This window comes from Hyperolius riggenbachi, chromosome 10 (genome assembly GCF_040937935.1).
Source record: "Hyperolius riggenbachi isolate aHypRig1 chromosome 10, aHypRig1.pri, whole genome shotgun sequence".
NCBI lineage: Eukaryota > Metazoa > Chordata > Amphibia > Anura > Hyperoliidae > Hyperolius > Hyperolius riggenbachi.
Window position 1 is genome coordinate 223265680 of NC_090655.1, and position 9946 is coordinate 223275625.

The following is a 9946-nucleotide window of genomic DNA, read 5'->3' on the forward strand; positions in this document are numbered from 1 at the left end:
GTTGATTTCTAAAGCGCCAACATATTCTGCATATTCCATATTGCTGCAAAATGGAGGATGTTGGCTTCCAAAACAGTTTGCGCACAGAGTGTTACATACTAGACTCTTCCATTATGTTAAAGCATCCTTCATGGAAGAGACCCTGAACCCTAATTAACAAACAAACATAGTGTGAACCTGGGCACAGGTGGCCATAAAATGGTTTACACATTTTTTTAGATAACAGGGAAAAATTGGCATCCCTTTAGTGGGCTCTGCACGCCTCTGCTGGTAGTCATTTCAGATGCTGCCTGATCAAGAGCGCTGCCAATTTACCTAACAGTGCCATCTAGCGGCACCCAGTTTTTCTCATGTCGAACTATGTCCACCATTGGTGCTATGCATGAAAATGCCAATGTCTTATATAGTCCCACAGTATTGAAAGGGGTTAAAGGGTGGGTTCACGGTAAAAAAAAAATACAAATCCACTCACCTGGGGCTTCCTCCAGCCCGTGGCAGGCAGGACGTGCCCTCGACGCCGCTACGGAGGCTCCTGGTCTTCTCCGGTGGCGCACCCGACCTGGACAGGCTGGCTTCCAGGTCGCGCGCAGGCGCAGTACACCCCGGAGGACGTCCGATGACGTCAGCGCGCCCGCGTGAGATGCACGTTGGAGCGCACAAGAGCCCGACCTGGAAGCCGGCCTGGCCAGGTCGGGTGTGCCACCGGAGAATACCGGGAGCCTCCGGAGCGGCGTCGAGGGCACGTCCTGGCTGCCACAGGCTGGAGGAAGCCCCAGGTAAGTGGATTTGTATTTTTTTTTTTCAACCATGGATCTTCCCTTTAACAGTTTATATTTAATTCTCTCCACTGAATTTCCAGTGGAAATTGTAATGATCATATAATTTTTTGTCTGCCACTGTTTCTATATAATTTATGATATTTTCATTACTTAGATGTATTTAACTGCTATTCATTCTTTTTTTTTTCCCGCTCATTTCCAAAATTTATTGGCAGAAGCCCAACATGCTGACCTTGAAGAAATCCATGCTGCTGCTTTTCTTCCTTGGGATGGTCTCCTTATCTCTTGCTGATGAAAAGTAAGTATTTATATGAACCAACATCTGCAATGCCTATAACTGATATCTATCATGCACCACCATTCCAGTATACAGAGTGGATGCCTCTATAGCCACAATTAACCTCCTTAGCGGTATTTACGGTTATACAAGTCAATACAAAACATGCTGTGAACAGTATTGATGTGCATACACGTTAGTACTCTCCTGCACTGTATACTAGACCCTTGCTTGACACGTTTTGACAAGTTACAGGAAAAAAAAGGTTATGAAAATTTATTGGATCACTTTTTGCACAGAAATCCTGGGGAAATTGAACCCCAGGTGGGTTAACATTGCTGTCAGTGTGGCACCCATTATAACGCATGGCTGATAGTGCCCAGATTACCTACTTCAGTTGTGCTTGTCCATAGTTAGCTGCACAGCCAGAAGAGACTTATTTGACAACGTTTTGACAAATAGGTTTATTTAGTTATTTAACAACTAAAGGGTTTTCCCCTTATGGACACGAGCAATTTTCACCTTTCAGAGCTTCTCCCTTTCATTCATCAATAACTTTATCACTACTTATCATAACAAAATGATCTATAGCTTGTTTATTTTACCAGGCTTTCTTTGGGTGGTACATTTTGCTAAGAATTATTTTATTCTAAATGCATTTTAACGGGAATAGAAGAAAAAAATTGAAAAAAAATAATTATTTCTCAGTATTCAGCCAATAATACATGCTACTGTAAATAAAACCCACGTATTTTATTTGCCCGTTTATCCCAGTTATTACACTGTGTAAATTATGTCCGTGCACTAGAATAATGGGCTGTTTGTAGAATAGGTTTAGAGGGACCATGCACTAGAATGGTGGGATGTTTGTAAAATAGGTTTAGAGGGACCGTGCACTAGAATGGTGGGATGTATGTAAAATAGGTTTAGAGGGGCCGTGCACTAGAATGGTGGGCGGCTTGTAAGCAGGTTTAGAGGGACCGTGCACTAGAATGGTGGGCTGTTTTGAAAATAGTACATGGCAAGGAAATGAACAGCGCTACTTAAAAACAGACAAGTGCCTACCTGCAAAAGAGTGCAAGCCCCACTTGTGGGATAAAATACACACCTAGCATACACATGACCTGTCTACCACTGGAGGATGTTGGTTTCCGTAACAGCTTGCATGCAACCTATTAAGTACTCGTCCCTCCCACTGCGAAGAAGTCAATCCTCCATGGGAGGGGACCTAACTAAATCCTAACCTATGTATATGCATAGCCTGGGTGCGGCTAATCAAGTAAATTCGAAAATTGCGCAAAAGGTGGATCAGCGCATCACCAGGCCGCCTCTGAATGGCCTCGAATCAGAGGTGCGCTGAGCCCCCCCAGAAACTGCAAACGCACCTTGAACCCAAACGGAAGCTCTGCATATACACCGAAAGCAAAGCTGTTAAGTGGGAGCAGCTGACAAAAAATGAATTAAATTAGTACATGGCAAGGAAATGAACAGCGCTACTTAAAAACAGACAAGTGCCTACCTGCAAAAGAGTGCAAGCCCCACTTGTGGGATAAAATACACACCTAGCATACACATGACCTGTCTACCACTGGAGGATGTTGGTTTCCGTAACAGCCAGGGCCGACCCGCTCATGAGGCGGGGTGAAACTTTTGCCTCAGGTGGCAAAGTTCTAGGGGCGGCATCCGCCCGTACGTGGGTGCGGGGGTGCCGGCCGCCGAGCTGGAGGGGTAGCTGGCAGGACGGGGGTATTGGACCTAGCGGCGGGGAGGGGGGTCGGACCCCCCCCTCCCTCGCCTGGGTCCCCCGATCTGCGCTCCCCTCCAGCTTTAAATATAGCGTAAGCAGCCGACAGACATTAAGAGGCACGGGCGGGGGATTACTCACCTCTTCCTCGTTCCAGCGTGCGCTCCACAGACGTCACTTCCTGTAACGCCGCCCACTGTATTGTACGTGGCCGGCGTTGCAGGAAGTGACGTCAGTGGAGCACACGTTGGAACGAGGAAGGTGAGTGATCCCCCGCCCGTGCCTCTTACTGTCTGTCGGCTGCTTATGCTACATTTAAAGCTGGAGGGGAGCGCAGATCGGGGGACCCAGGCGAGGGAGGGGGTCCGACCCCCCTCCCTGCCGCTAGGCCCAATACCCCCATCCTGCCAGCTACCCTTCCAGCTCAGCGGCCCCCCCACGTGGGGGGGGGGGGGGCTTGGGGGCGGCGGCGGCGGCAATTTTTTTAAAACTTGCCTCAGGCGGCAAAAAGTCAAGGGCCGGCCCTGGTAACAGCTTGCATGCAACCTATTAAGTACTCGTCCCTCCCACTGCGAAGAAGTCAATCCTCCATGGGAGGGGACCTAACACTAACTAAATCCTAACCTATGTATATACATAGCCTGGGTGCGGCTAATCAAGTAAATTCGAAAATTGCGCAAAAGGTGGATCAGCGCATCACCAGGCCGCCTCCGAATGGCCTCGAATCAGAGGTGCGCTGAGCCCCCCCAGAAACTGCAAACGCACCTTGAAAGTATGGGGGAAGAGGCCCCCTAGAATAATCTCTACTTATGTGAGCATTCATCCCACTGTTTTGGTACAGCCGACTTAAAGAGTGAAAATAATGTAATTAAAAAAGTGCTTCATTTTTACAATAATCATGTATACATGATTTAGTCAGTGTTTTACCATTGTAAAATCTTTTAACCTCCTTAGCGGTAACCCCGTGTGTGACACGGGGTAAGCCACCGGAGGGTGCCGCTCAGGCCCTGCTGGGCCGATTTTCATAAATTTTTTTTGCTGGACGCAGCTAGCACTTTGCTAGCTGCGCCAGCACCCCGATCGCCGCCGCCGCGCGCCCGATCGCCGCTATCCGGTGCGGCGCGCGGCCCCCCCCCCCAGACCCCTGCGCTGCCTGGCCAATCAGTGCCAGGCAGCGACAAGGGGTGGATCGGGTCTCCCAATGACGTCCCGACGTCGGTGACGTCGGTGACGTCATCCCGCCCCGTCGCCATGGCGACGGGGGAAGCCCTCCAGGAAATCCCGTTCTTTGAACGGGATTTCCTGATCGCCTATCGCCGGAGGCGATCGGCGGGGCTGGGGGGATGCCGCTGAGCAGCGGCTATCATGTAGCGAGCCCTGGGCTCGCTACATGATTTAAAAAAAAATATCAAAAAAAAACTGCTGCGCTGCCCCCTGGCGGTATTTTTCATACCGCCAAGGGGGTTAAATCCCTGATTTACATTCTGACATTTATTACATTGTGACATTTTTACTTTTGGCAGGTGATGTAGCTGCTGCATGTTTTTTTTGCCAGTTGGAAACAGCTGGAAACAGCTATTTCCCACAATGCAGCAAGGTTCCCAGACAGGAAACTGCCACTGGCAGTCTGCCAGGAGTACGTACTCAGAGTTTCTTGTGGGAGGGGTTTCACCACAATATCAGCCATACATAGCCCCCTGACAGTCTGTTTGCGAAAATGAATAGATTTCTGATGTAAAAGGGGGTATCAGCTACTGATTGGGATAAAGTTCAATTTTTGGTCAGAGTTTCTCTTTAAACTTCCACAACTCCGAATCTCCATTCCTCAATCTCTGGTGGTGACGCTGGAAAATCTACTGGTGGCCTCACCTCTATCTGACAGCGTCTCCCGTTCAGTCAGTTATGGAACACTGTTCTGGGGCTGCCACCAGAGATCAAGCAACAGAATATTGGAGGAGGTACAGAAGTTCCCGACTGCACCAAAACAGCGGGATGTATAGTTGACTTAGCTACTGGTCAGCAATCACATGAGGTGAGATTTTTCTAGGGGCCCCTTCCAGGGGCGTAACTAGAAATCACTGGGCCCCCCTGCGAATATTTGGATGGGGCCCCCCCCCATAGGTGCCAAATAATCGTAATGGGGCAGCGTTTCACTGTAAATTAATTGTAAAGTGGGCAGCATTTTACCAGACAATCGTAATGTGGGCCAGAAAATCGTAATGTGGGCAGAGTTCACCAGAAAATCGTAATGTGGGCCTTTAGAAAATCATAATGTGGGCAGAGTTCACCAGAAAATCGTAATGTGGGCAGAGTTCACCAGAAAATCGTAATGTGGGCAGAGTTCACCAGAAAATCGTAATGTGGGCCTTTAGAACATCATAATGTGGGCAGAGTTCACCAGAAAATCGTAATGTGGGCAGAGTTCACCAGAAAATCGTAATGTGGGCACCAGTCACCAGAAAATCGTAACGTAAGCAGCAGTCACCAGAAAATTGTAACGTGGACAGCTTTCACCAGACAATCGTAATGTGGGCAGCGTTCACCAGAATATCGTAATGTGGGACAGAAAATCGTAATGTGGGCAGAGTTCACCTGAAAATCGTAATGTGGGCAGCAGACACCTGAAAATCGCAATGTGGGCAGCAGACACCTGAAAATCGCAATGTGGGCAGCAGTGACCAGAAAATCGCAATGTGGGCAGCAGTGACCAGAAAATCGTAATGTGGGCAGCAGACACCTGAAAATCGCAATGTGGGCAGCAGACACCAGAAAATCGTAATGTGGACAGCAGACACCAGAAAATCGTAATGTGGGCAGCAGACACCAGAAAATCGTAATGTGGGCAGCAGGCACCAGAAAATCGCAATGTGGGCAGCAGACACCAGAAAATCGCAATGTGGGCAGCAGACACCAGAAAATCGTAATGTGGGCAGCAGACACCAGAAAATCGTAATGTGGGCAGCAGACACCAGAAAATCGCAATGTGGGCAGCAGACACCAGAAAATCATAATGTGGGCAGCAGACACCTGAAAATCGTAATGTGGGCAGCAGACACCAGAAAATCGCAATGTGGGCAGCAGTGATCAGAAAATCGCAATGTGGGCAGCAGTGACCAGAAAATCGTAATGTGGGCAGCAGACACCAGAAAATCGCAATGTGGGCAGCAGTGATCAGAAAATCGCAATGTGGGCAGCAGACACCAGAAAATCGTAATGTGGGCAGCAGGCACCAGAAAATCGCAATGTGGGCAGCAGACACCAGAAAATCGCAATGTGGGCAGCAGACACCAGAAAATCGTAATGTGGGCAGCAGACACCAGAAAATCGTAATGTGGGCAGCAGACACCAGAAAATCGCAATGTGGGCAGCAGACACCAGAAAATCATAATGTGGGCAGCAGACACCTGAAAATCGTAATGTGGGCAGCAGACACCAGAAAATGTAGGCAGCAGACACTAGAAAAAAAAATGCACCTGTGAAAAAAAACCAATTCACTTACCTGACAGAAGTCTTCTCCTCTCCTGGCATCAGGCGCGCAGCTCCCCGAGTCCTCCACAGGCAGAGTGCAGGGCTACGGCAAGATGGCTGCCGAAGCCCTGTACTAGAGACACAAAGTCTCCAGTGTAGGGCTTCTTCGGCGGCCATCTTGCCGTAGCCCTGCTCTGCCTGCCGGAGACTATGCAGGTTGCCGGAGCGGGGCTGCGGGGAATGAACTGGCGGCTGCGTTGAGCATCTTGCTGGGGGGTCCAGAGCAGCGTTCCCCCCACGCACAGTGAGCGGGCCCCAGAGCAGCCCCGGGCCCCCCTGCGGCTGAGGGGGTCGCATCCCCGGTAGGTACGCCGGTGGCCCCTTCCCTCATACTCTGCAACTGCTGTAAGTGCTCCGTATTTTCTCTTTATAGTTTATAGTTTACTGTAGTGCTGCCCCAATCTTGATAAACAGGCTACAGGAATACTGCGGCATTGATGGCATAGTTCTTCAGTGGTTCCAATCCTTCTTGAGTGGCAGAACCCACAAAGTGTCTATGGGGCCCTTCCTGTCCACCCCTGTATCACTTAAGTATGTGGTGCCCCAGGGCTCAATCCTCTTTTCCCTGCTTTTCACGATTTACATGTTACCGCTGGGAAAACTAATCCAAAAACATGGCCTGACATACCACTGCTATGCAGACGACACCCAACTATATCTTTCCTTCAAGCCTGGTGTGACAGACCCAACTTTAACTATAAACGCCTGCTTACGTGAACTACAGCAATGGATGAATGACAACTGGCTGAAACTAAATGCAGACAAAACTGAAGTCCTTCTGATAGGAGGGCAGAGCATGATAACAAAACAACTTAACTTGCAGTCTTCACCACTGGGAATAGGAGGCACGGATCTGCGCAGCTCTGATCATGTGCGTAGCCTGGGAGTTCTAATTGATTGGGATTTAAACTTCAGAACTCAAATCTCTGCTGTGGTGAAATCATCCTATTTTCACCTGAAGAACATTGCAAAAATCAAGCACCTCATATCCCCAGAAGTTCTACCAACCTTAGTCCACGCCTTCATCACATCCCGACTGGACTACTGCAATGCTCTCTACACTGGCCTTCCAAAAAAGGTCTTGTACCGACTACAGCTGATACAGAATACTGCTGCCAGACTGCTAACCAACCAACCCCGTCACTGCCACATAACGCCAGTCCTGCACTCCCTTCACTGGCTACCTATAGAATGGAGGGTCCTATTCAAGATCGGCCTACTGACATTTAAATCCCTGAATAATTTAGGCCCTGGATACATGAAAGATATGTTGCAGCTGCGTAGCAATCCCCGCATTCTCAGATCAACAGGTTCTAATAATCTAGTCATACCCAGAGTCCACTTGGAAACTTTTGGTCCCAGAGCCTTCTGTCATGCTGCCCCTACGTTTTGGAACTCCTTACCTCAACAGATCAGGACAGCTCCATCCCTGGCCGTGTTTAAATCCAGACTGAAAACCCACCTGTTCAGTTTGGCATTTGCAGAAATATAACTTTTGTTGTGTGAATACTTCATCCTACTAATTACTGAATCTGAGAGAGCCTAAGCGCTTTGAGTCCTATGGGAGAAAAGCGCTATAGAAATGTTATTGTATTGTATTATTATTGTAATTACCAGTGGGGAGGGATGACTAAGGTCTGGTGTCTAGCAGAGCATGCGCAGCATTTATGCACTACGTAAATCAGTGTAATGGTGAAATCAGAGGTGGACTGACCATTAAGGCACTCGGGCATCGACCGAGGGCCCGTGGTCAGTAGGGCACCTCTCTCGGCATGATCGAGAGGCAGGGAGAGGGGGCACAGCGGCGGGGGGAGCGTGCATAGTAGTTACAACTTACCTTCTGCCGCCGATCCTCCGCAGCCTCTATCTCCTTCCACTCCTGGGCCAGCGCCTGTCACATTGGTAACAGCAGGCCCTGTGATGACTTGACCACGTGTCATCACATCGGTGGCAGAAGGTGAGTTGTAACTACTATGCCCGCTCCCCCGGACGCTGCACCCCCCGCCTGCACCCAGGGGCGTAGCAATAGGGGGTGCAGAGGTTGCGACCGCATCGGGGCCCTTGGGCCAGAGGGGCCCCGTAGGGCCCTCCCTGAACTGCAGTATTAGCTCTCTATTGGTCCTGTGCTCATAATAATCACTTCTATAGATACTTTGAATAGTGGTAATCATTAACAAACTGTTCCCCATCCCCTTCTTGCACCTCTGACACTGTAGTTGCCATTGGCAGGTTTTGGTGCACCGTATCAATTGTTATGAATAGAGTGCTTGGGGGGTCCCATGTAAAACTTGCATCGGGGCCCACAGCTCCTAAGCTACGCCACTGCCTGCACCTACCTATTTAACCTATACTGGGGGCACCTACCTATCTAACCTATACTGGGGGAATCTACCTATCTAACCTATACTGTGGGCACCTACTTATCTAACCTATACTGGGGCACCTACCTATCTAACCTATACTCGGGGCACCTACCTATCTAATCTATATTGGGGGAACCTATCTATCTAACCTATAGTGTGGACATCCACCTATCTAACTTAAACTGGGGTCACCTATCTATCTAACCTATTGGAGGCAACTACCTATCTAACCTATACTGTGGGCACCTACCTATCTAACCTATACTGCGGGCACCTACCTATCTAAGCTATACTGGAGGAACCTACCTATCTAACCTATACTGGGGGCATCTACCTATCTACCCTATACTGGAGGCACCTACCTATCTAACCTATACTGCGGGCACCTACCTATCTATCCTATACTGGGGGCACCTACCTATCTAACCTATACTGGGGGACCCTATCTATCTAACCTATACTGCGGGCATCTACCTATCTATCCTATACTGGAGGCATCTACCTATCTAACCTATACTGGAGCAACTGTACCGGCTACCTATGTTGGAGGCACCTACGCCTCTGCCGCGCAAATGGGTGTGGCTTGTGGTTGTATGGAGCCCATTATCTCCTATTGCCTGGGGGCCCCCATGTGTTGATAGTCCGCCCCTGGGTGAAATAATGTCTGATCATAAACCTCTGTTTCTTCATAGGAGACATGAAGATGAGAACGATGATGATGATGCTGGAAAGGAGAAAACCAGGAGTGCTGCAGAGCAGGAGAGCGATGACGGAATTCAAGAGGAAAAGAGAGGGACCCAAATTGTGACTACACATAGCCACCATCATGCTTCAACACATTCACATCACACCAATGTGCATCATGGTTGATATCATATGATAACATCATAAAACATTTGGATGTCTTAATAAAAAAGTACATTCAACTAATCCACACTCTCATTTTTTTAATGTATGAAAATATACCATATTTTTCGGACCATAAGATGCACATTTTCAGTGTGTCTTATGGTCCGAATAATACAATTCAGACCAGCGCATAGCCACAAGTATGGTACAAACTGTACATAAACGGTCCTCCTGTTTCCTCCTGTATCTCCTTTTTTCCTGGCAGCATCTTCCTCTCCACTGTGCTCTTACTGGAGCCGATGGTCCAGAGGGTGGGACCACGGCTCTGTCGATGGGGCCAATCACTGCACTCTTAGAGTAGCAGAGAGTGCACAGATTGGCCCCATTGATGGAGCTGTGGTCCCGC

General features: G+C 48.9%; 1 long non-coding RNA gene across 1 annotated transcript; it reads left to right on the forward strand.

Moving 5' to 3' along the window:
- Nucleotides 1-993: 993 nt before the first annotated feature.
- Nucleotides 994-9621, forward strand: LOC137534613 (uncharacterized). Its single transcript, XR_011024375.1, has 2 exons — nt 994-1077; nt 9384-9621. It is a non-coding gene; the product is annotated as an uncharacterized lncRNA (long non-coding RNA).
- Nucleotides 9622-9946: the final 325 nt, after the last annotated feature.